At 46.7% G+C, this 21,397-nt stretch overlaps 1 long non-coding RNA gene across 2 annotated transcripts in view; it reads left to right on the forward strand.

The window, feature by feature from the left end:
- LOC109554226 (uncharacterized) overlaps positions 1-21,397 on the forward strand; it is a 108,396-nt gene that overhangs the window by 59,796 nt on the left and 27,203 nt on the right. For both annotated transcript variants that reach the window (XR_011564911.1, XR_011564912.1), the window contains exon 6: positions 3,250-3,407. This is a non-coding gene — a long non-coding RNA (uncharacterized lncRNA). The remainder of the gene's footprint in view (positions 1-3,249; positions 3,408-21,397) is intronic.

Genomic DNA, 21,397 nt, shown 5'->3' on the forward strand with positions numbered 1-21,397 from the left:
AAACTCTGAAGAGAAGGATATAACATCAAAAACAAACCAAAAAGAAAAAAAAAAGGCAAAACTCTCTTGGCTCTGTTCAGTTCAGTTCAGTCGCTCAGTTGTATCCGACTCTTTGCGACCCCATGAATCGCAGCGCGCCAGGCCGCCCTGTCCATCACCAACTCCCGGAGTTCACTCTGTAGACAGAGCTAATGCTTCCTCTACATCGAAAAAAATAATTGCTCTGTGGTCGGTCACATCTGAATGCTGTTGGGTGAGGTAACGCTGTGGTTGCCATGGAGACGTGCTTTTTTAGCAGTGCTGGCATCAGGAAGCTTCACTGAGTTGCCTCTCATCTGTAGCTGAGTGCCTGATATACCGGGGGAAGAAAGTCATGGCCCAAACCAAGACATAGCTTGAGAGGGAGCAGAGCCGTGGCACCAGGGACACTCTCCAGATTTGTCTGGTCTGAGGACCTCAGAGTCCCCTTGGTGTGTAAGGAGACCAGTCGGGGGACAGCGGTGGTTTCTGAGCTTCCAGTGAAGGTAAGACAGGGACGGGGTGGAATGTGCATGAAGGCCAGCCTGTGACACTGACTCCTCCTCCCGCTGGCATTCGAATCCAAAGAAGCATCTGCTTTGAACTCTGCCTTTGAAGTGGGAGCTGACTCTTGCTGTCAGCATTCTGGGTTCTCAAAAGAGAAGACAGTTCTGTAGCCACAAATAGACTAGAAAAGGCTTTGACGGTAACATTTGGCTGGACTCGAGCACTCTGAATTCTCCTGGAAGAAGATTCATGGGCCCCGATGCTAACCCACAAACGTCACACACTTTATGGTGGGACTCAGTGTGGTGTTTTTTCACAAGGAGCAGTATTTATGATCGCCTGGGCAGGTGCCTATACAGCCCGAGCTGCAACTCAGGCTCCCGTTCCTAGTAGCTCTCTCTGTAAGGACCAACTTGTGTCCCTAAGAGGCCGGGTCGGTATCTGACAAATGATGTCTCATGGTTGATGTGTCTGTTTCCAACAAGCCAAGGTTAACAGTCTGGCAGTGGACTGACTACATGTTATAAAGGTTGATCTCACAAAAGAGGATCATGAGTGGCTGACACACCACGTTGTGTCCGTGTCATTCTGTGCTCGGGCAGAGGGGCTGGCCCTCATTTACAGCAGAGGAGGCGACATAAAAGCAGAATAATTGGATTTCAAATAGAAGGGGGATTTTTGTACCCCATGGGGCTGTGAGGAGGAGACCTATTGTGTGACTTCTGGTTTCCAGGGAAATATGTTTCCTGTGCCACTGCTGAGATGTACTGGGTAAATTCCAGAAGGAATAAGGCAGAGTGAGCTATGGCTTCTGGCTTCTTTGGCACCTAGAGTGAGAACTGACTCATTTTCTGAAAGAAATAATAGACTACAAACTAACATTCTTGAAGCTTTTAAGACTTTACCTAATCCCAGAAATTTTCTGAAAATATGATGGCTTCCGTTTTCACTTTATGGTATGTCTAGTTGCTAGGGGAGAAGGCAATGGCAACCCACTCCAGTACTCTTGCCTGGAAAATCCCATGGACAAAGGAGCCTGGAAGGCTGCAGTCCATGGAGTCGCTGAGGGTTGGACACGACTGAGCGACTTCACTTTCACTTTTCACTTTCATGCATTGGAGAAGGAAATGGCAACCCACTCCAGTGTTCTTGCCTGGAGAATCCCAGGGACAGCAGAGCCTGGTGGGCTACCATGTATGGGGTCGCACAGAGTAGGACACGACTTAAGTGACTTAGCAGCAGCAGCAGCAGTTGCTAGGGGAGGTAGTAAAAGAGCAGCTCCTTTTAAAAAACAATCCGAGTCCTGGGTTCCCCTGGTGCCTCAGAGGTAAAGAATCTGCGGGCCAATGCAGGAGACAGGTTCGATCTCTGGACCAGGTTGATCCCACATGCCACAGAGCAGCTAAGCCCGTGAGCCATAACTACTGAGCCTGTGGTCTAGAGTTGGGGAGCTGCAACTCCTGAAGCCCACGTGCTCTAGAGCCTGTACTCTGCAACAGGAGAAGCCACTGCAATAAGAAGCCCGCACACCACGACTAGAGAGTAGCTCCTGCTCCACAACTAGAGAAAAGCCCATGCAGCAATGAAGACCCAGCACTGCCAAAAATAAAGAAAGAAATAAACAAAAATTATATTTTAAAAATAAAACAACTGTGGTCATGAACATTCACCCTGCTTTGCAGTCTGACCAACAGATTCTCCTATTCCCGGTCGCTGTGCCTCTTTTCAAAATTTCATTCCAACTGATGTTCTAACCGGGGACTTAAGGAGAGGACAGCCCATCACGTGATGTGGGACAGATGCATTCAACCCCTGCAGAGAAAGAGAGTTACTTGTAAACACACAAAAACATGGGTGAGAAGTTCACCGGGGAATGTTACTGAGACCTGAGGCTGCTGCAGGGACTGGTCTTCCCTCATTGGGTTAATTTTTACCTTCATGAAATGCTGTTTCCTGTCTCTCCAGCTGGTTTCGTTGCTCTCAGCTCCCACATAGCCAATTGGGACCCCGCTCTGGGTTCCCCAGCTTTGACTTAACTTCAATGGACGCTTCATCTCACCTCTGCTACTCATGCCTCACTCCTCAGCTCACCTTTTCCAGCCACCTTAGCTTTGGCAGCCTGTAGATCGGCTACCCCAGGTCCTTTGCTTGCCCTTCAGGTTACAGGAGCAAGAGAAATGTGCCACCACGGCTGCCCAGCGTGTGAAGGAACATGCTTTCTGAGAGGGGCATTGCCCTGCAAGTGGAGATCAACCTCTTAGTTCAGCCATTGGCTGCCATCCCACCTCTGAAAGACATCACTCCTTCCCTCCCTGATTCGGCTCCAGCTTTCTTTCCCGACGCTCTCCCTAGCCCAGATGGACCACTGGCAGGTCCTTTCAGACCTTCCTCTCTCTCACCTCTGTGGGTTTTTGACACCTGTGAGAGATTGGCTGAAATGCCCAGCCCCAGCCACTTCTTGAAGCCCATCCTTTCTGTGAAGCTTCGTCTGATCCTGACTGATGGAAAACAAAACAAACTACACTCTTGTCCAGTCCTGCTAAGCATGTCTCATTGCAACGTGCTGATGCCCAGCAGAGGGGAGCTGGTCTCTCCACCCCTTGAATCACGGGCTTGTTTTGGCCGATGGAATATGAGCAAACACGACACATGGAGGGGCTGGGAAAGCATGTGTGCATCAGGGCTTTTCCTCTATCTAGCTGATCCGAAACTTTTTTCCACCAGGAGAGTGAGGCTGGACCACAACTGGAGGACAAGACATCCTCTCCATCTCAGCCATCCCAGACAGGTGAGCCAGGCTCCCCTGGACACCCCGGCACTGCTGAGCCAACCCCAGACAGAAGAACTGCCCGGACCCCCTCACAGCTTGCGTGAGACAACAGGTAGGTGTCTTGTGAAACACTGAGTGTTAGAGCAGTTTGTTAGGCAGCAAATCATCGCTTTGCACCTCCCACGTTGGAATTCTCCTTTTTTGAAACGCCATAGCAGCTCAGCTTGGGCTTCCCTGGTGGCTCAGAGGTTAAATCATCTGCCTGCAATGCAGGAGACCTGGGCTAGATCCCTGGGTCAGGAAGATCCCCTGGAGAAGGAGATGGCAACCCACTCCAGTATTCTTGCCTGGAGAATCCCATGGATGGAGGAGCCTGGTGGGCTACAGTCCATGGGGTCGCAAAAGAGCAGCTCAGCTGGTAAAGAAACTGCCTGCAATGCAGGAGACCCTGGTTCGATTCCTGGGTCAGGAAGATCCCCTGGAGAAGGGATAGACTACCCACTCCAGTATTCTTGGGCTTCTCTGGTGGCTCAGACAGGAAAGAATCCACCTGCAATGCGGGAGACCTGGCTTCAATCCCTGGGTTGGGAAGATCCCCTGGAGGAGGGCATGACAACCCATTCCAGTATTCTTGCCTGGAGAATCCCATGGACAGAGGAGCCTGGCAGGTTCCAGTCCACAGGGTTGCAAAGAGTCAGACAACTGAAATGCCTTCACACGTACACAATTCAACGTGTAGACAATTCCCTGTTCTCTACATTTGGAAGTATAAACAATATAAACCTGATAATTCTGTAAGTAATTTTTATAATTATGATGTAAATCTATTCTATCCTTAAGATATTTAAAATAAGCCCTTTATGGGAAAAAAAAAATTTTGAGCCTCTTTTACCGAGTAACAGAATCTGACAATCAGCTGGTCCAATGAGCTAGCATAAATAGAGATAGCTGTGGCTGGGCTCTGGCGGGGCTCCTCCCCTGCTTTGGAGCAGAGGGAAGTTGAAAAGGAGGTCGCTGTTAAAAGCCAGCCTTTGGAGCCATTTGGACCGCAATGTGCGTACTGGTTCTATCAGGCACTGCTCGGGGCCCTGGGAGGACGACCTCTCTCTCTGAGAGTCTCCATTTCTTTGTCATTGGGTGAGCAGCCATCACCCCTCCTCCATGTCCTCCTGTTGCTTCTCTGTCTGCTACAGAGGCCGTGCATCTTGTCTGAAGAAGATGCTCATGCCAGCAATGCCTGCCAAAGGCCCCATTTTATAGTTTTGTTTATTTGTTTATTTATTTTGGGCTGCGCTGAGTCTTCCTTGCTGCTTGGGCTTTTCTCTAGTTGTGGCCAACGGGGACTATGCTCTCGTTGTGGTGTGCAGGCTTCTCTTGCAGAGCGCAAGCTCTAGGGCGCATGGGCCTCAGTAGTCGTAGCACAGGGCCTCAGTAGTTGCACTTCCTGAGCTCTAGAGCACAGGCTCAGTAGTTGTGGTGCACAGGCTTGGTTGTGTGAGGCATGTGGGATCTTCCCAGACCAGGGATCAAACCAGTGTCTTTTGCATTGGCAGGCAGATTCTTTACCACTGGAGCCACCAGGGAAGCCCCAAAGACCCCATTTTAAACTCAACCAATTAAGGACAATCAAACCAGTCAGTCCTAAAGGAAATCAGTCCTGAGTATTCATTGGAAGGACTGATGCTGAAGCTGACACCCCAATACTTTGGCCACCTGATGTGAAGAACTGACTCAATGGAAAAGATCCTGACACTGGGAAAGATAAATGGCAGGAGGAGAAAGGGACGACAGAGGATGAGATGGTTGGATGGCATCACCAACTCAATGGACATGAGTTTGAGCAAGCTCGGGGAGTTGGTCATGGACAGGGAAGCCTGGCGTGCTGCAGTCCATGGGGTCGCAAAGAGTCGGAAACGATTGAGCAACTGAACTGAACTAAATTAAGGACTGCTGGAAATGCCATCTTCATCTCCTGTAACCTTCATCTTGCAATGGCTATTGAGTTCTGCCTCCATACATCGTGGCCATTTGCACAGCTATAAAACACGTTCTCCACCTAGACTCACCACAAGCTGTGAGCCTGGATGGGCCGCACCAAATGTCAAGGGAATGGAAGAGACAGTGGTGCTGGAGAACGTGGCTGCATCAGACACTTAATTTCACCATCCGAATAGCTCTTCAATCTGTCCATTCCCACAGCTGCCACTTTAGTCCAAGCTCCATCCTGCCTTACCTACACACCTGCAGGTGCCTCCTTCTTACCTGGAATACACAGATAAAGCAGAGCCTACATGGTCTTCTGTGAGGATCACTTATTTAGGAGTAGTCCCAGGAATCAGAAGGGAGGGACAGGCAGACGGGGAGAGAAGGAATGTTCATATACAAGTGTATAAGTGGGGTCACTTCTGTGGAGAGTAGAGCCTGACGGCCCAGGAGGAGCGTTTATCCATCGTCTCCTGTTCTCCACTGGCTGAGGACTGCTCCTGGAAGCACAAGCTCTCCTGTAGTTTGAGTCATTCCTACAGGTGCCCCAATAGCTTCCTCATCATTGAGGTCACTGCAGGAAAAGGTGAACCTCAGGCTAGGGTTGTGAGTGTGAGGCGGAGACTGCCTGGGAGTGTCCACCACGGCCGAGGCTGAACGCAAAGGGGATGCTGAACAGGCGAGGGGCAGGGCTGCCGAGGCTTCCTGTGCAGTCTCCTAACTGTATAATCTCTTCCTGTACCATCTCTGCCCTCCTCCGTGCTGGCTCCTTGCTTTTTTCTGCACAGGAGCAACAGTGATTATGTTTTCAAAACATTAACTGGATCTGTCACATATACACTCCAAACTCTAGGGCTTAAATCTGTGGATAAAGGTCAGGCTTCTCTGGAGGCTTGGCTGTAAAGAACCCGCCTGCAATGCAGGAGCGGCAGGAGATGCGGGTTTGATCCCTGGGTTGAGAAGATCTCTTAAAGAAGGAAATGGCTATCCACTCCAGTATTCTTGCCTGGAAAACCCCATGGACCGAGGAGCCTGGCATGCTACAGTCCATAGGTCGCAAAGAGTCAGATACAACTGAAGCAACTTAGCATGCATGCATGTATGGATAAAGGTCACAGCCCTAAGATGGCTTGGGGAGCCCTGCCACCTCTGCCCACTGCTCCTGCCCACCCCCACCTCACTCTCTCGGGACAGGCCACCCTCCTGCTTGCCCTGTGCTGTGACCACACTGACCACAGGGCCTTTGCACATGCAGTTCCTTCTTTCACCACAAACCCCTGCTTGTCCTTCATCTCTCAGCTCAAGTGTCACTCCCGCAGAGGAGCCTTTCGAACTCTATCTCTGGGATGGGCCAGGGTCCCTTGTCAAGCCTGTTAGAGAACCCCACAGTCTCCTTTCAGGGGATCTGCTGTCAGCATTTGCCTGATGGGGGAAGGGGAGGGGGCCGTAGGTAGAAGAGAGCAACCGACTTCTTAATGCATAGCCTTTGGGATATTAGGAAATCCCTACCTGTTCTCATGGTACCAACTAAACTATCAGGTAAATAAAAATAAATCAAAGCAATAAGACAATTGCAAAACCCCTAACTGGTCAACTGGTTGCTCTGGTCACTGTGTCTGGATGGCTGCCCCTTCGGGACCTGCCTGTCCCAGGGCATCCTCATCTATGGAGCCTGCTCCCTACCAAGCTGTATCTGACTGCTGTGGAACACACGTTTTTCCCTTCCAGAGACAAGAAGGGTCTGGAGAATGTTTCCTCCTGGGTCTTTATCCAAGTTTTGAGGTTCCCCACTTCCTGAAGGGCTAATGCTGGCTGAAGCTGGGGAGCCTTGTGGTTAGCAACAGTCTGAGCATCGAACTACCAGGACTTTTTCAGAGAAACAGATGGAGGTATTTTCACTCACCTAATCTGAAGAGATCACAAAACTTGGGCAGTAAGTTTAACTTTTAAACTCTTGAGAGTCCCTTGGACAGCAAGGAGCTCAAACCAGCCCATCCTGAAGGAAATCAACCCTGAATATTCATTGGAAGTGCTGAAGCTAAAGCTCCAGTACTTTGACCACCTGATGCAAAGAGCTGACTTATTGGAAAAGACCCCGATGCTGGGAAAGATTGAGGGCAGGAGGAGAAGGGGATGAAAGAGGATAAGATGGTTAGATAGCGTCACTGATTCAATTGACATGAATCTGAGCAAACTCTAGGAGACAGTGAAGAATAGGGAAGTCTGGTGGGCTACAGTCCGTGGGGTTCCAAAGAATTGGACACGACTGAGAGACTTCACTTTCACTTTTCACTTTCATGCATTGGAGAAGGAAATGGCAACCTACTCCAGTGTTCTTGCCTGGAGAAACCCAGGGATGGGGGAGCTTGGTGGGCTGCCATCTATGGGGTCGCACAGAGTCGGACACGACTGAAGCGACTTAGCAGCAGCAGCAGCAGAGCGACTGAACAGCAACATGTTTGACTTTTAAACTCTCTGGCAACTGAGACTGAAAAAGTGGGGCAAAGTTCTTGAATACGGAAAATTTTCATCCGGGAATGTGTCTGAGTTTTTGGAAGAGCTGACAGCTTTTAACCTTTCTCTCCAAAACCCAGCCCGCCTTCCCTAATTATAGTCCCTTTCTTCTTCTCTTTAACAGCTTGATTGAAGCATAGTTGATATACGGTAAACTGCATATGTTTAATGAATGCAGTTTCAGGAGTTTGGGCACAAACGTGCACCTGTGATACCATCACCCTGTTTTCAGAGTAACTGACATACCATCACCTCCGAACACTGTCCGGGACACACTGTCATTGTGTCCCTCTGTTTGATGGTTGTGTGCCTAGTGACAGGTTAATGTGACACCTACTCTCTTAACAAAGTTTTAAGTGTACAATACAGTTTTGTTGACCATAAGCCCTACATGGTACAGCAGATCTCTAGAACTAATTCATCTTGCATAACTAAAACTTTCCCTGGAGGAGGGCATGGCAACCCATTCCAATATTCTTGCCTGGGAAATCCCATGGACAGAGGATCCTGGCATGCTACAGTCCAGGGGGTGGCAAAGAGTCAGACACCACTGAGGGAGAGCACAGCTGAAACTTTATACCTACTGAACAGCAGCTTCCCACTTCCCCCTCCTACTTCACTGTTCTACTTTCTGCTTCTGTGACTATTTGAGATTCCTCATATAAGGGACATTGTGCAGTATTTCCCCTTTGCTGTCTGACTATGGACTTCCCAGGCAGCTCAGTGTAAGAAATCTGCCTGCCAAACAGGAGACTCGGGTTCAATCCTTGGGTTGGAAGAATCCTCCTGGAGTAGGGCAAGGCAGCTCACCAGTATTCTTGCCTGGAGAATTCCATGGACAGAGGAGCCTAGTGGACTACAGTCCACAGGGTTGAAAAGAGGTGGACTCAACTGAGCGACTCAACAACAGCAGCAGCAGCAGTCTGGCTCATTTCACTGTCCTCTAGGTTCACCCAAGTTGTTGCAAATGGCACTCAGTGTCCATTGACAGACAGGTGGATAAAGAAAATGTGAAATGTACACAGAGGGGAACATTACTCAGTCTTCAAAAAGAAGGAACGCAGTCCCTCTCTTCTTCATTCATCCTTTTTTAAAATTTAATTTTTTATTTCTAAAAAAATATTTATTTATTTGGCTGTACTGGGTCTTAGTTGTACTTTGGATCTTTAGTTATAGCATGTGGGATCCAGTTCCCCAACCAGGGATTGAGCCTGGGCATCCTACCCTGGGAGTGGGCAGTCTTAGCCACTAGACCACTAGGGAAGTTTGTAATCTTTGTTTTATGTTGTGGTATAGTTGACCTCCTTAATTTATCTGTGTTTTTAAGCTCTCACCCCTCAGAACACCCCATTCTTTATTTTCTGCCTCCTGACTCCCCTTTGCCTTGGCTTTCTCTCTCCCGTGTCCTCTTCTTCCTCCTGCTGCTCAGCCTTGTCCTCTCCCCTGCCCCTAACTCTGCCTCCCTTCCCTTCCCCACACCCATCCATGGACTTCCTGTTCCTTCCATTTTCACCTTCTGAAGTGCTTCCAGCAACATGGAAGACTTGAAAGGGAAGAGAACGGGACACGACTGTCCTGAACATTCCTTTCCAGCCCTTTCCCCCAAGGACTGCAGAATATTTCAGGCCCAATGCTGTTCTCTCTCTCTGAAGCTGCGCCTCTGCCATCCCTTGTCCCTCCTAAGAGCCTGGAGCAGATGCCCCTTGGGCTTCCAGGGAAGGAGCGACACAACCCCCATCACCTCTCCCTCCCCATGGTGCTGTCAGGCACCTCCCAGCAGGGTGCACCTGTGTCCGAGAGCCAGGCCAAGTTCCCTGCTGGGCCCGGGTGAGTGAAGCGTCACCCCCTGCCCCTGCAACCCAGCCTCGGACAGCTGCTGCCCACCAGGGGCACGGATTGATGGAGCCTCTCCAGAGAAAGCCGCCTCAGCTCGCCTTACAGGCAGAGTCACTAATGATTTGGCACCAACAGAGCACAAAAATCTTTACAAGAAAGTTGCCCTGTATCAGTCAGAAGAGCAGAGCCAGTTGTTAATACTTTATTATGGTGTATCTCCAGAGGTGTGTGTGGTGAAGGGAAGCCTGAGGAGTTACTTCCATGCATAGATAGACCCAGGCCTGATGTTTGCAGAGTCTAGATATCACCATGGCCAGAATTCCTTTTCCTTTTTCCTCCAGAGAGGGAAAATAAAAACCAGGTCTGTCCACTTTGCTGGTCAAGGCAGGTCGTTTGGTTCAACAACAGATGGCACTGGGATGCCTTGGAGCTGTCCTCATTGCCAGGGATAGCTGTATGATGGGCATAGCCCCAGCAGCCTTTCTGTCCCCATGAGGCCCAACCCATGAGCATTTATTTGGGATCCTTCCCAAATCAGGCAGGGGCCAAAGGATATCAGCTGGTGATCCCAAATCAATACACTGTTCTTCCACCATTTTTCTTCTTGTTTGGCTGTCTTTGGAATTTGTGTCTGAGAGGAATGTCCAGAGCAGTTTGTAGATGAGGTTTATGGATTGTGAGCTAGGGGAGAGACAGGGAGGGGAGGAGGAGGGAATAGGGAGAGGTTGGAGTGGTGTGAGGAGGAGGTGACGGTGGTTTGATGGGGTGATGGAGGAGGGAAGCGGGGGTTGTGTATCACTGTGGGCAGAATACGGCCTTCAATTTTCTTCATGGCTTGTAGTAAGTGCCTGTCCCCAGGGCTGCATGTGGGGCTGGATCCCACATGTGTCTGCTACCACCTGGAACCTGCCAGAACCCAAGCAGCCACCTGCCCAAGTTCTAGGCCTTTCCTGTGAGGCACAGGTGGGCACTGAAGGGAAGGGCAGGGGTGGGTAATGGCATTAGTGATCTTGACCCTGGAGCCCGATGCTGGAGGCTGTTTCAGTTCTGGGTGCCAGAGGTGGGGGTGTCGTGCTAGGGCAGCCTTGCCTTGGTGAAGCCTGCTTTCCTTCCTGGAAGAGACTTGAGCCCCCTTGGAGGTTTTCAAAACCAAGTCAGGCTACAGGAAGGGAAGGGGGCATCCTTCCTGTCTCCTTTGGTTTATCATGTTCTTCCTGCTCATGGACATTGTGCCTGCATCGGTTCAACCACTATATTTTTTCCAGGCAGCATTTCCTTGGTCAAGGCGCTGTGATAAGCTGCCCCTAGGGCCCCTGGCACCCCAATGATGTGGCTGCCTGCCCCCCATGGGAAAGGAGAGACACTGGCCCTTTGGAAAGAGACTCAGTGACCCCAGAGCCACAGAAGAACAGCAAGGCAGACGAACCTCTGTACATATCCACCCCTCACCCACCTCGTCTCCAAATGCAGTTGGTTTTTAATGGTCCCCCAGGAAGGAGACGAGGCTCTGGCTTCAGCATCCTGTATCAGCTTCTAACAGCCCCACGAGTGGGCTCAGAGCTCCAGAAGGAATCCTGTGCCCAGGGACCTTCTTTGTATGTCTCTGTCACCATGGCATCAGGCTCCTTTGAGCCCTGTTTGACGCTATTTCATCAAGCCCTTGATGAAACCCTGTCTTTGGCTTTTGCTAACTTACAACACATCTTCATGGCCTCTGGGGTCCCAGGGGCACAGAGCCTGGACCAAACGCCAGACCCTATCCTCCGGTCCCGCAGGCGAGCATAGGCAGGGCATCTGAAGTGCCAAGTGGCCCATTTGTGAGTGGATAGATGAGGGTGACCTTGCTGCCCGAGCAGGGCCTGGCGGGCTCGGCCGGTGCAGCGTGTCCTGTCACCCGGCGCCCTGACCTGGTTCACTGCTGGCTGAGGCCGGAGCCCAGGCAGCAGGCCCGACTCAGCCGCGTCCTCTGGCCTCACACAGCATTTTTGTCATGAAGCTTGGCAAGGACCGCTGAGTCCTTTCTGTTACTCCAGAATCATGCTCTGGGGAGGGGAGGAGCTCTGGCCAGCCTGTCTGGAAGAATAGGTGGAGGCTGCTGAGGTGGGATTTCAGTTGCTGTGAGGGTTTGATGTGCTGGGAAAGGGGGGAGGTGACTGATGGTGTCCCTGAGGTGCAGAAGCCCGAAGCCGTATGCAGAGTGTGGGGAATCCAGCCTGGGCAGCGGGCCCGTCAGGCCAGTCTAGGAAGACTGCTTCAGTCTTGGCAATGGTCAAGCCCTCAAGGGCCATGACCACACCACTTATTTATTTGTATTCCCTCGTGTAACCCAGCATGGAGCTTTGTCCAAGTAGCCAGACTAGCTCAATGATCCAGGGGGTACAGCCATCAGCACGGCAGTCTGGGTTCAGATCCCTGCTCTGTTGTTCAGCCCTGGGACTCAGGAGAGTTAACTGCCCTCTCTGGGCCTCAGTGTGCTCATCTGTTAAATGGACGTGGCGAGAGTGCCTGCATTATGAGGCTGCTGCCTTTAGAACAGTGTTTGGCTGATTTGCTACTGCTTTGAGGCACATGGCAAGTGTTGGTGAAATGGAAAGCTGGAATCCAGGTGGCATCACACTGTCAGACAGATGCCCATGGTCTTAGCTTTGGGCCCCTTGACTCTAGAGGAAGCCCAGATGGCTAAAAAAACCCAGCTGCCACCTAAACAGACATTTCTCCAAAGAAGACATACAGATGGCTAACATGAAAAGATGCTCAACATAGCTCATGATTAGAGAAATGCAAATCAAAACTGCAATGAAATATCACCTCACACCAGTTAGAATGGCCCTCATCAGAAGGTCTACAAACAATAAATGCTGGAGAGGGTGTGGAGAAAAGGGAGCGCTCTTGCACTGTTGGTAGGAATGTAAATTGATGCAGACACTATGGAAGACAGTATGGAGACTCCTTAAAAAACTAGGAATAAAACAATCATATGACCCTGCACTCCCAGGCATATACCCTGAGGAAACCAAAATTGAAATAGACACATGTACCCCATTCTTCACTGCAGCACTATTTACAATAGCTAGAACATGGAAGCAACCTAGATGTCCATGAACAGATAAATGGATAAAGAAGCTGTGGTATATATACACAATGGAATATTATTCAGCCATAAAAAGGAATGCATTTGAGTCAGTTCTAATGAGGTGGATGAACCTAGAAACTATTCTACAGAGTGAAATAAGTCAGAAAGAGAAAGATAAATATTGTATTCTAATGCATATATATGGAATCTAGAAAAATGGTACTGAAGACTTTATTCACAGGGAAGCAATAGAGAAACAGATGGGTAAGCTGGGCAAGAAGCCCACCACCAATTCCATCCCTTCTGTTGCACCCCCATCCCAGCTCTCTCTCCCTCTCTTCACCTTTCTGTCCATCCACAGGAGATTGAGAACGTCAGCCAACAGCCCTCCAGGTCCAGAGGCTGGACTTCAGGGTACCAGGGCGCTCAGTCCTGTGGATTCGGAGACTCTGGGGTACCGGGGATGAGTAACTGGATTCCAGAAGCCTCTGTCCTCTGGGAGGCGGTGTCAGATCCAGCCTAGGCCCTGTACCTGTGCAGAGAGTAACGTCGCCGGAGGGCATACATTCGCCTATGCATTCCCCTCTTGGCTGTGGTCACCCCAGGCCACCCCTTTGGGCTCTGCACTCCGTCAAGCTCATCACTGTGTCTAAAGAAACTCCTTAGAGAGCTCAGGTTCTCCCTGCCAAGGCAGGACCAGCTGAAGAAGGATCCGGAGCTGGAGGGGCCTAGGGAGGGGTGACAGGGAGAGCGTTGGTCCCTTTCGGTTCCCAGGCTCCAGCTGCTCCGGATCCTCTGACCAGCATCAGGGTTCCTGCGGCTCCTGCTTTCCCAGGGTCTAGAGCCATGCCTGGCACTCAGCGGCCTCAAATATACCTTGACTGGGGATGGGCATTGTGGAGAGGGGCAGGGGGGCTCTCAGCGCTCTGGAGCACCCTCTGTTTTCCTCCTACAACAACCAGGGGTGGGGGCGGAGAAGCGAGTACAGGGTGTCTCCAAGGTTCTCAGCCTCGCTCCTGCCATCCTGCCTACCTTTACCACTCAGTGCCACACCTGCCTCCCCCGGCTCCAGCCCGTTACCACAGCTTCCCGCCCCTCCTCCATTTTTTGATGTTAAATGCACATACAAGGTCTCATCAGTGGTCTTAAGAATCAAAGTCTTCCGCTAAAGAAATAAATCTCTAAGATGACAGACTTCAGGCATCAACAAGAGAGAGGAAAGCCTGTCTTGGGGAGGGGGTGACAATGGGGACTTCCAGAGGCACAGAAAATTCCCTTGAGACCCAGCTCCCCCACCAGCCTCACCCAGAGCATCCTGTGTTAGCTCGATGGCACTAGCAGGGAGTCACCCAGAGCCTGGATGAGGCCCATCTGAGTATGAAAGCTGATGACACGGATGCAGGGAGCTGAGCAAAAGCGGCCCTAGGGTGCCTTTCTTCTCAGCACAGCCCCTGACTGCAGCCAGTCCAGTGGCGAGCGGTCAGCAGTCGGGGAGTGTGGCTGCCCGGCCCACCTTCCTGGCTGCCTGGGTGTGGTCTTGCAAGGGGGAGGCTGGGCTGTGAAAACAGACGATGTCAATTTCAGGCAGCATTTGCGGAGAATACTGTTCCACTTGCTCATTCTTCTTAGAACTCCCCCCAAAACTTGATTCGATCAGCCGTGGATGAGAAAGGCCTGTTACCATAGCAACACCACTGTGAGAATGAGAAAAATCAGCAACAGAGCAGGCTGGGCTCTCATCTGGAAGCGGGCACCAGGAGGGTAAAGAAACAGAGCAAATCCGGGTGACCCTGAGCCCACCATGCTCCCTGTGGTTGAACTTTCATCCCACGTGGGACCCCAGGAAAGGCACAGGGCGCCCCCAAGATGATTATGCCGAGGGACACATACCTGTTCATTGCCTGGTTTCCATTAAGCCAGCCTGGACTCTTTAGTCCTGTGTTTATTTTCGTGGCTAATGTAACTCATGCAGACTGATGAATCTGCATGCTTCTTTTTCTTATATTGTTTCCTGTTTAGTGGAACGTGTTCAGTATTTCTATGCATATTCATTTCTTATCTGATGCTGCCAAAGGGAACCATGGCCCTTATTTCCTCTTCCAAGGCCATGGCCTGGATAAGGTTCACAGTCAAAGGTAGAGAACCTTTGCGAAAGCTGAAGGGTTTTGGTCCAGCCTCTACACCCTTCTGGAGTTGGACAAGCTGGAGTTTCTAAAGAGAAATCGTTGGCTGGCTGGATTCAGTGTCCCAGCCCAGGGCCAGAATGAGATGTTCAGGAAAGGTGTTTCTAGGAGGCATGCGGCTTTGAAAATTTCCAAGTCTGCACTTGAAGATTTGAGATAAAGTGACCCTCCTACCTTTCTGAAGCTCTCTTTCTGCCAGTTTCCTCAGAGACCCACATACCAGCCTACCTCTGGGCCTGGCCAGAACTAATAGCCCTGGGTTTGGAAATATCCCCCAGTATAACCTCCTCCAAGGGTTTTACCCTTCGCTCAGAACTCCACTGGGCCTTTTAAAGTAGATTGAATCCATATGTTTCTGATTCATTTACACTTTACTCATCAGAATGTTCCCTTTTTTATGAGTGATTTGTTGTCTTAAGATGCCTTTGCAGTCTTGTTTATAAGCATGTCTTAACCCCTTAGAAACAAGATACTGTGTCTTGTTAAGCATGGGGGTAGGGGCGGAGGTGGTAAAAATGTAGCTTCAGGTCTGAGTTTGTTTTGGGTCACAAGAGGAAATGCAATGTTTCAGCAGAGCTGTTTGGTGTAAGTGTCAAGAGATTTGTCTTTTCTGCTCAGAGTATTGGGCTTCAAAGTGAATATCCATCCCCTCCTCCTAGATTGAAAACTCAGCTTCTCTGAGCAGCTGTGTAGCCCTAGGCCGATCACTTAATCTCTTTTCTCCTCAAATCCTTCATCTGTAAAATGGGGATAATAGTGGTCCCTGCCTCACAGGGCTGTTGTAGTAATAACGTGATGTGGCTGTTATAAAAGTGTGAGTCATACAGAATTAGCCAGAGTTTCTTTAAACAGTGCCAAGCCCATGCATTCTCTATCCTTTCCACCAATATGCCACCCCTCTGATTCACTTTGCTCCAATGAATCGTCCAGGACTCAGCTCAAATATCACCGATCTTAACACCTTCTCTGCTCACCAGTCTTGACTGACATTTTCTCCTCTGTGTCCCTGCAGCATCTTACACATGCCTCCACTGTCAGTCTCACCACTTGGCTTTTTGTTTCTATGACTTGACTTCCCCCCAAGGAAACTGACATCTCCTTGAGGGCAGTAAAGTGATTTTTATCTTGGTTTGACCCCTAGGAGGTGCTCAACAATAGTTTGAAATTAAGGAGATAGAAACAGAAAACAGGACACAATGGTGCTCGCTCTTTTTTTGTACTCAGGATGAATCCAGTTAGCTCTATTTTGTGAGAACTCTGGCTTTACAAGAAAGGCGACAGATGGAGTAAAGCAGTGGAGACACTGTCTCCAAGGTGAGTGGGGTGGGGGGTGGCCAGAGAGAGAAAGGAACCAGAGAAGACTTGGGATTTGAACCATAGAGGCAAAGCCAAGTTTCCTGGAGAAGGTGGAGAGTTCATTTTGGGATGTGCTGAACATAACACTCATGTTAAACTATCTTGCAAAATATGGATGTGTGGGCTGGAGAAAGTTTGGAGCTACAGATGTTGAAACACCGAGGGAACATTTGAAGTCAGGGTGGGTCATATCATCCAGGAAGCATGGTCTCTGAGGCCTTAGAACATAAACTGTCAGCCAGTATCATTTTTTCTAGACACTTAGAGCATAAAGTTAGGTTGTTCATTAGAGACCTTTCTATAGCATTTACAACTATAAATTTCCCTCTTAACACTGCTTTCACTGCATCCCGTAAGTTCTGGTATGTTATGTTTTCATTTTCCCTTGTCTCAAGGTAGTTTCCCAATTTCCCTTGTGATTTCTTCTTTGACTCACTGGTTGTTGAAAAGTATGTTGTTTAATTTCCACATATTTCTGGATTTTTCAGTTTTCCTTCTGCTATTGATTTCTAATTTCATTCCATTGTGGTTGGAAAAGATATTTTGTATGATTTCAGTCTCTTTAAAGAATCTATTAAGACTTGTTTGGGGGCCTGTCCTGGACATTGTTCGTTGTGCAATTGAGAGAAATGTGTATTGCGCTGTTGTTGGGTGGAGTGCTCTGTATGTGTCTGTTGGGCCCAACTGGTTTCTAGGTTGGTTCAAGTCTTCCATTTCATTATTGGTCTTCTGTCTGGTTACTTAAAGTAGGGTATTGAGTCTCCTACAATATATTATTACAGAGCTGTCTTTTTCTTCCTTCAATTCTTTCAATATTTGCTTTATATATTTGGACTCTGATTCCTGTTGCATATATGTTTACATTTGTTACATTTTCCTGGTGAATTGACCCTTTTATCAACATATAATGTCTTTGTCTCTTACAGTAGTTTTTGACTTAAAGTATATTTTATCTGGTATTTGTATAGCCACCTCAGTTATGTTTTGGTTACTATTTGTATAGAATATCTTTTTCCATCTTTCACTTTCAATTTATGTGTCCTTAGATCTAAATTTCTTATAGGCAGCATAAAAGTAGATCATACTTTTTACTTTTTATCCATTCTGCCAGTGTATGCCTTTTGATTGGGAAATTTAAGCTAGTTACATTTAAAGTAATTATTAACAGGGAAAGACATGCCATTTTGCTATTTGTTTTCTGTATGTATTATAGCCTTTTTTTGTCCCTCATATCCTCTATTACTGCCTTCCTTTGTATTTAGTTGATTTTTTTTTTTTTTTGTAGTGACATGTTTTGATTTCCTCCTCATTCCCTTTTGTGTATATTCTACAAGTGTTTTCTTCGTGGTCACCATGGGGATTTATATTACCATTCTAAAGTTATAACAATCTATTTTGAATTGATACCAACTTAACTTCAGTGACATACAAAAACTCTTCTCCTTTACAATTCTATTTGCCCCCAACTTTATGCTATCAATGCCACAAATTACATCTTTATATCTTATATACTAGTTAACAAAGACTTTCTCCATGTATTTACCTTTACCAGAGACCAACATCTTCCCAGGGCTGTGAGTAGCTTTATAACATCCTTGCACTCCAACCTGAAGAAATCCCTGCAACATCACATGTAGGGCACAACCAACCAGTGGTAATGAATTCCTTGTTTTTGCTTATCTGGGAATGTCTTACTATCTCCCTTATTTTTGAAGGAGAGTGTTGCTGAATATAGAATTCTTACATGATAATTTTTTTTTTCCTTTCAGGACTTTAAATATATCATCCCATTGACTTCTGGCCTCCAAATTTTCCAATAAGAAATTGGCTGATAATCTTACTGGGTATTCTTTATATACAATGAGTAACTTTCCTCTTGCTGATTCAAGATTTTTCTCTTTGTCTTTCAACAGATTAATTATAATGTGTCTCAGTGTGGGTCTTTTTCGTTCTATTCTACTTGGAACTCATTGAGTTTTTTGAATTCAGATTCATGTCTTTCCGTAAATATGAAGAGTTTTCAGCTATTATTCAAATAAGCTCTCAATCCTTTTTCTCTTCTACTTTTGGGACTTCCATAATGCATATTTTGGTCTACTCGATGAGGTTCTGTAAGTTTCTTAAACTCTGTTCACTTTTCTTTATTCTTTTCTTCTTTCTGCTCATCAGGCTTAATAATTGCCAGTGTCCTATCTTTGGGTTCATTGATTGTTTTTCCTGTTCAAATTTGCTGTTGAACCCCTCTAGCTAATTTTTCAATTTAGTTACAGGTATCTCACACTTTTTGAAAGTTAGCTTTATGTCATTTCACTTTTACAAAAGACCAATATTAGTAACTGTTTTTACTAACCAAAAGAAGTCAGAAGAGAATATTCGCTTTTACAGAAAAAAAGTGAAAATAGCCTTCAGGATTTGTTTTGCAGTGAGCTATTATAGAGACAGTACTTCTCCAGGAACTACACTCAGCATCTCAGCATCAAGCCACCATAGTTTTGAACTGTGTATGTGAGCATCTGTGCTTTATCCTGATTTATTTTGTGCATCCATTAGCAATATGTAACCTAAGGTAATTGCTTCTTCACTTTATGCCACTTTGGCTTATTAAAAAGTTTCACAGAAATGCTCTGCTTTCAGGGAGTAGGGGAAACCTTATTGTACTTTGCAGCTTCAGAATTCCTGTTTGGTTCCTTTACATAATTTCTGTCTCTATTCTCATTGTGCTCATATGTTGATTCCTGACTCTCCTTAGCTCTTTCCCCATGCTTCTCTTTAGCTCTTCTATCTCTATTCTCGTTGTGCTCATATGTTGATTCCTGATTCTCCTTAGCTCTTTTCCCATGCTTTCCTTTAGCTCTCTGAGAATATTTTAGATGACTGCTTTCTTATGGATACAGAGAACAGATTGCTGGTTGCCAGGGGCAATGGAGAAATGAGTAAAGGTGGTCAAATGTCCTTCCAGTTGTAAAATAAATATGTCCTGATGATGTATGTACACTGGTGATGTAACGGGCACCATGGTAACTACAGCTAACAATACTGTATAGTATATTTGAAAATTAAGATCTTTAAAAGTTCTCATCACAAGAAAAAATACAATTCTGATGATGGGTATTAGCTAGAGTTATTGTGGTGATGATTTTGCAATATATACATATATCAAATCATTATGTTATACACCTAAAACTAATGTACTGTTATATTTCAATTATGTCTCAATACCAAATCAAACCAAATTTTGGTATAAACATTGAATTTCCTTACTAAAATTTGAGAAATTCATCTCATTTAAATGCTTTCTTCTCTGCAATCACCCTCTGTGCTTTTCCAGTCTTCTAACTTCACTGAGGTTTTCAATGGCTAAGTCAAAGCTCTCTTTTGGTAAATGTCACATTGCACTTGAAAATAATTGGGTTATTTTCAAATATCTTTTGATACTGATTTCTAACATTATTACACATTAATAAGAGAACAGACCCTGTATGATTTCAATACTTTTAGACCATGAAGGTTTTGCACCTTGTTTTATGTCCCTGGATATATTCCAATGTCTCCTGGTTTATAGTCTGTGGGAACATGAACAGAATTTGTATCCTGCTATTGTGTGAAAATTGTATAAATCTTAATTATGTTAAATTGGTTCAGAATGCTTTTCAGGTCTACTATATCCTTCTACTTTTCTGTCTATTCATTCTATTAATTTTTGAGAATTTGATATTAAAACTCCAACTAAAAATCTTAATTTATCTACTTAAAAATAATTGTAATATAAGTGAAATTATATGTAAGTTTGTTCTATATTTTCCAAGTCTCCTGTAAATATGTTATCATACTTTCATGATTTAAATTTAAAAAATTGTAATGAATAAAATTTGAGAAATTCTGAATTCTCAGACACAGGTCCAAGAATCAGATAAAGGATGTGGACTGGTGTTGAAAGCAGTTGTCTCTGCACAGATGTAGACATGTGAACACCAAGAAGGAAGAGGGGTCTGAGAGAAATTGGGAGACGGGGATTGACACAGATACACTATTGATACTACATGTAAATCAGATAACTAACGAGAACCTGCTGTATAGCACAGGGAACTCTACTCAGTGGTCTGTGGTGACGTAAATGGGAAGGAGATCCAAAAAGAGGGGAATATACGTATACGTATGGCTGATTCCCTTTGCTGTACCGCAGAAACGAACACAACACTGAATGCAACTATGCGCCAATAAAAAAGAAGCAGAGTACTGGGATCATATGCTTTCTTTCTTTGTACTGGGTTTGTATTTTCAGTACTTTCTATACAATACATAAATTATTTTTAAATTTATCAGTTCGGTTCAGTCACTCAGTCATGTCCGACTCTTTGCAACCCCAGACTGCAGCACGCCAGGCCGTCTTGTCCATCACCAGCTCCCGGAGTTTACTCAAACTCATGTCCGTTGAGTTAGTAATCCATCCAGTCATCTCATCCTCTGTCTTCCCCTTCTCCGCCTGCCTTCAATCTTTCCCAGCATTGGGGTCTTTTCAATGAGTAAGTTCTTCACATCAGGTGGCCAAAGTATTGGAGTTTCAGCTTCAGCATCAGTCCTTCCAATGAATATTCAGGATTAATTTCTTTTAGGATGGACTTTTTTGATCTCCTTGCAGTCCAAGGGACTCTCAAGAGTCTTCTCTAGCACCACAGTTCAAAAGCATCAATTCTTCGGCGCTCAGCCTTCTTCACAGTCCAACTCTCACATCCATACATGACCACTGAAAAAACCATAGCCTTGACTAGATGGATCTTTGTTGGCAAAGTAATGTCTCTGCTTTTTAATATGCTGTCTAGATTGGTCATAACTTTTCTTCCAAGTAACAAGCGTCTTTTAATTTCATGGCTGCAGTCACCATCTGCAATGATTTTGGAGCCCCCCCCCAAAATAAAGTCTGTCACTGTTTCCATTTTTTCCCCATCTATTTCCCATTAAGTGATGGGACCAGATGCTATGTTCTTAGTTTTCTGAATGTTGAGTTTTAAGCCAACTTTTTCACTCTCTTCTTTCACTTTCATCAAGAGGCTCTTTAGTTCTTCTTCGCTTTCTGCCATAAGGGTGGTGTCATCTGCATATCTGAGGTTATTGATATTTCTCCTGGAAATCTTGATTCCAGCTTGTGCTTCATCTATA

This window comes from Bos indicus, chromosome 29 (genome assembly GCF_029378745.1).
Source record: "Bos indicus isolate NIAB-ARS_2022 breed Sahiwal x Tharparkar chromosome 29, NIAB-ARS_B.indTharparkar_mat_pri_1.0, whole genome shotgun sequence".
NCBI lineage: Eukaryota > Metazoa > Chordata > Mammalia > Artiodactyla > Bovidae > Bos > Bos indicus.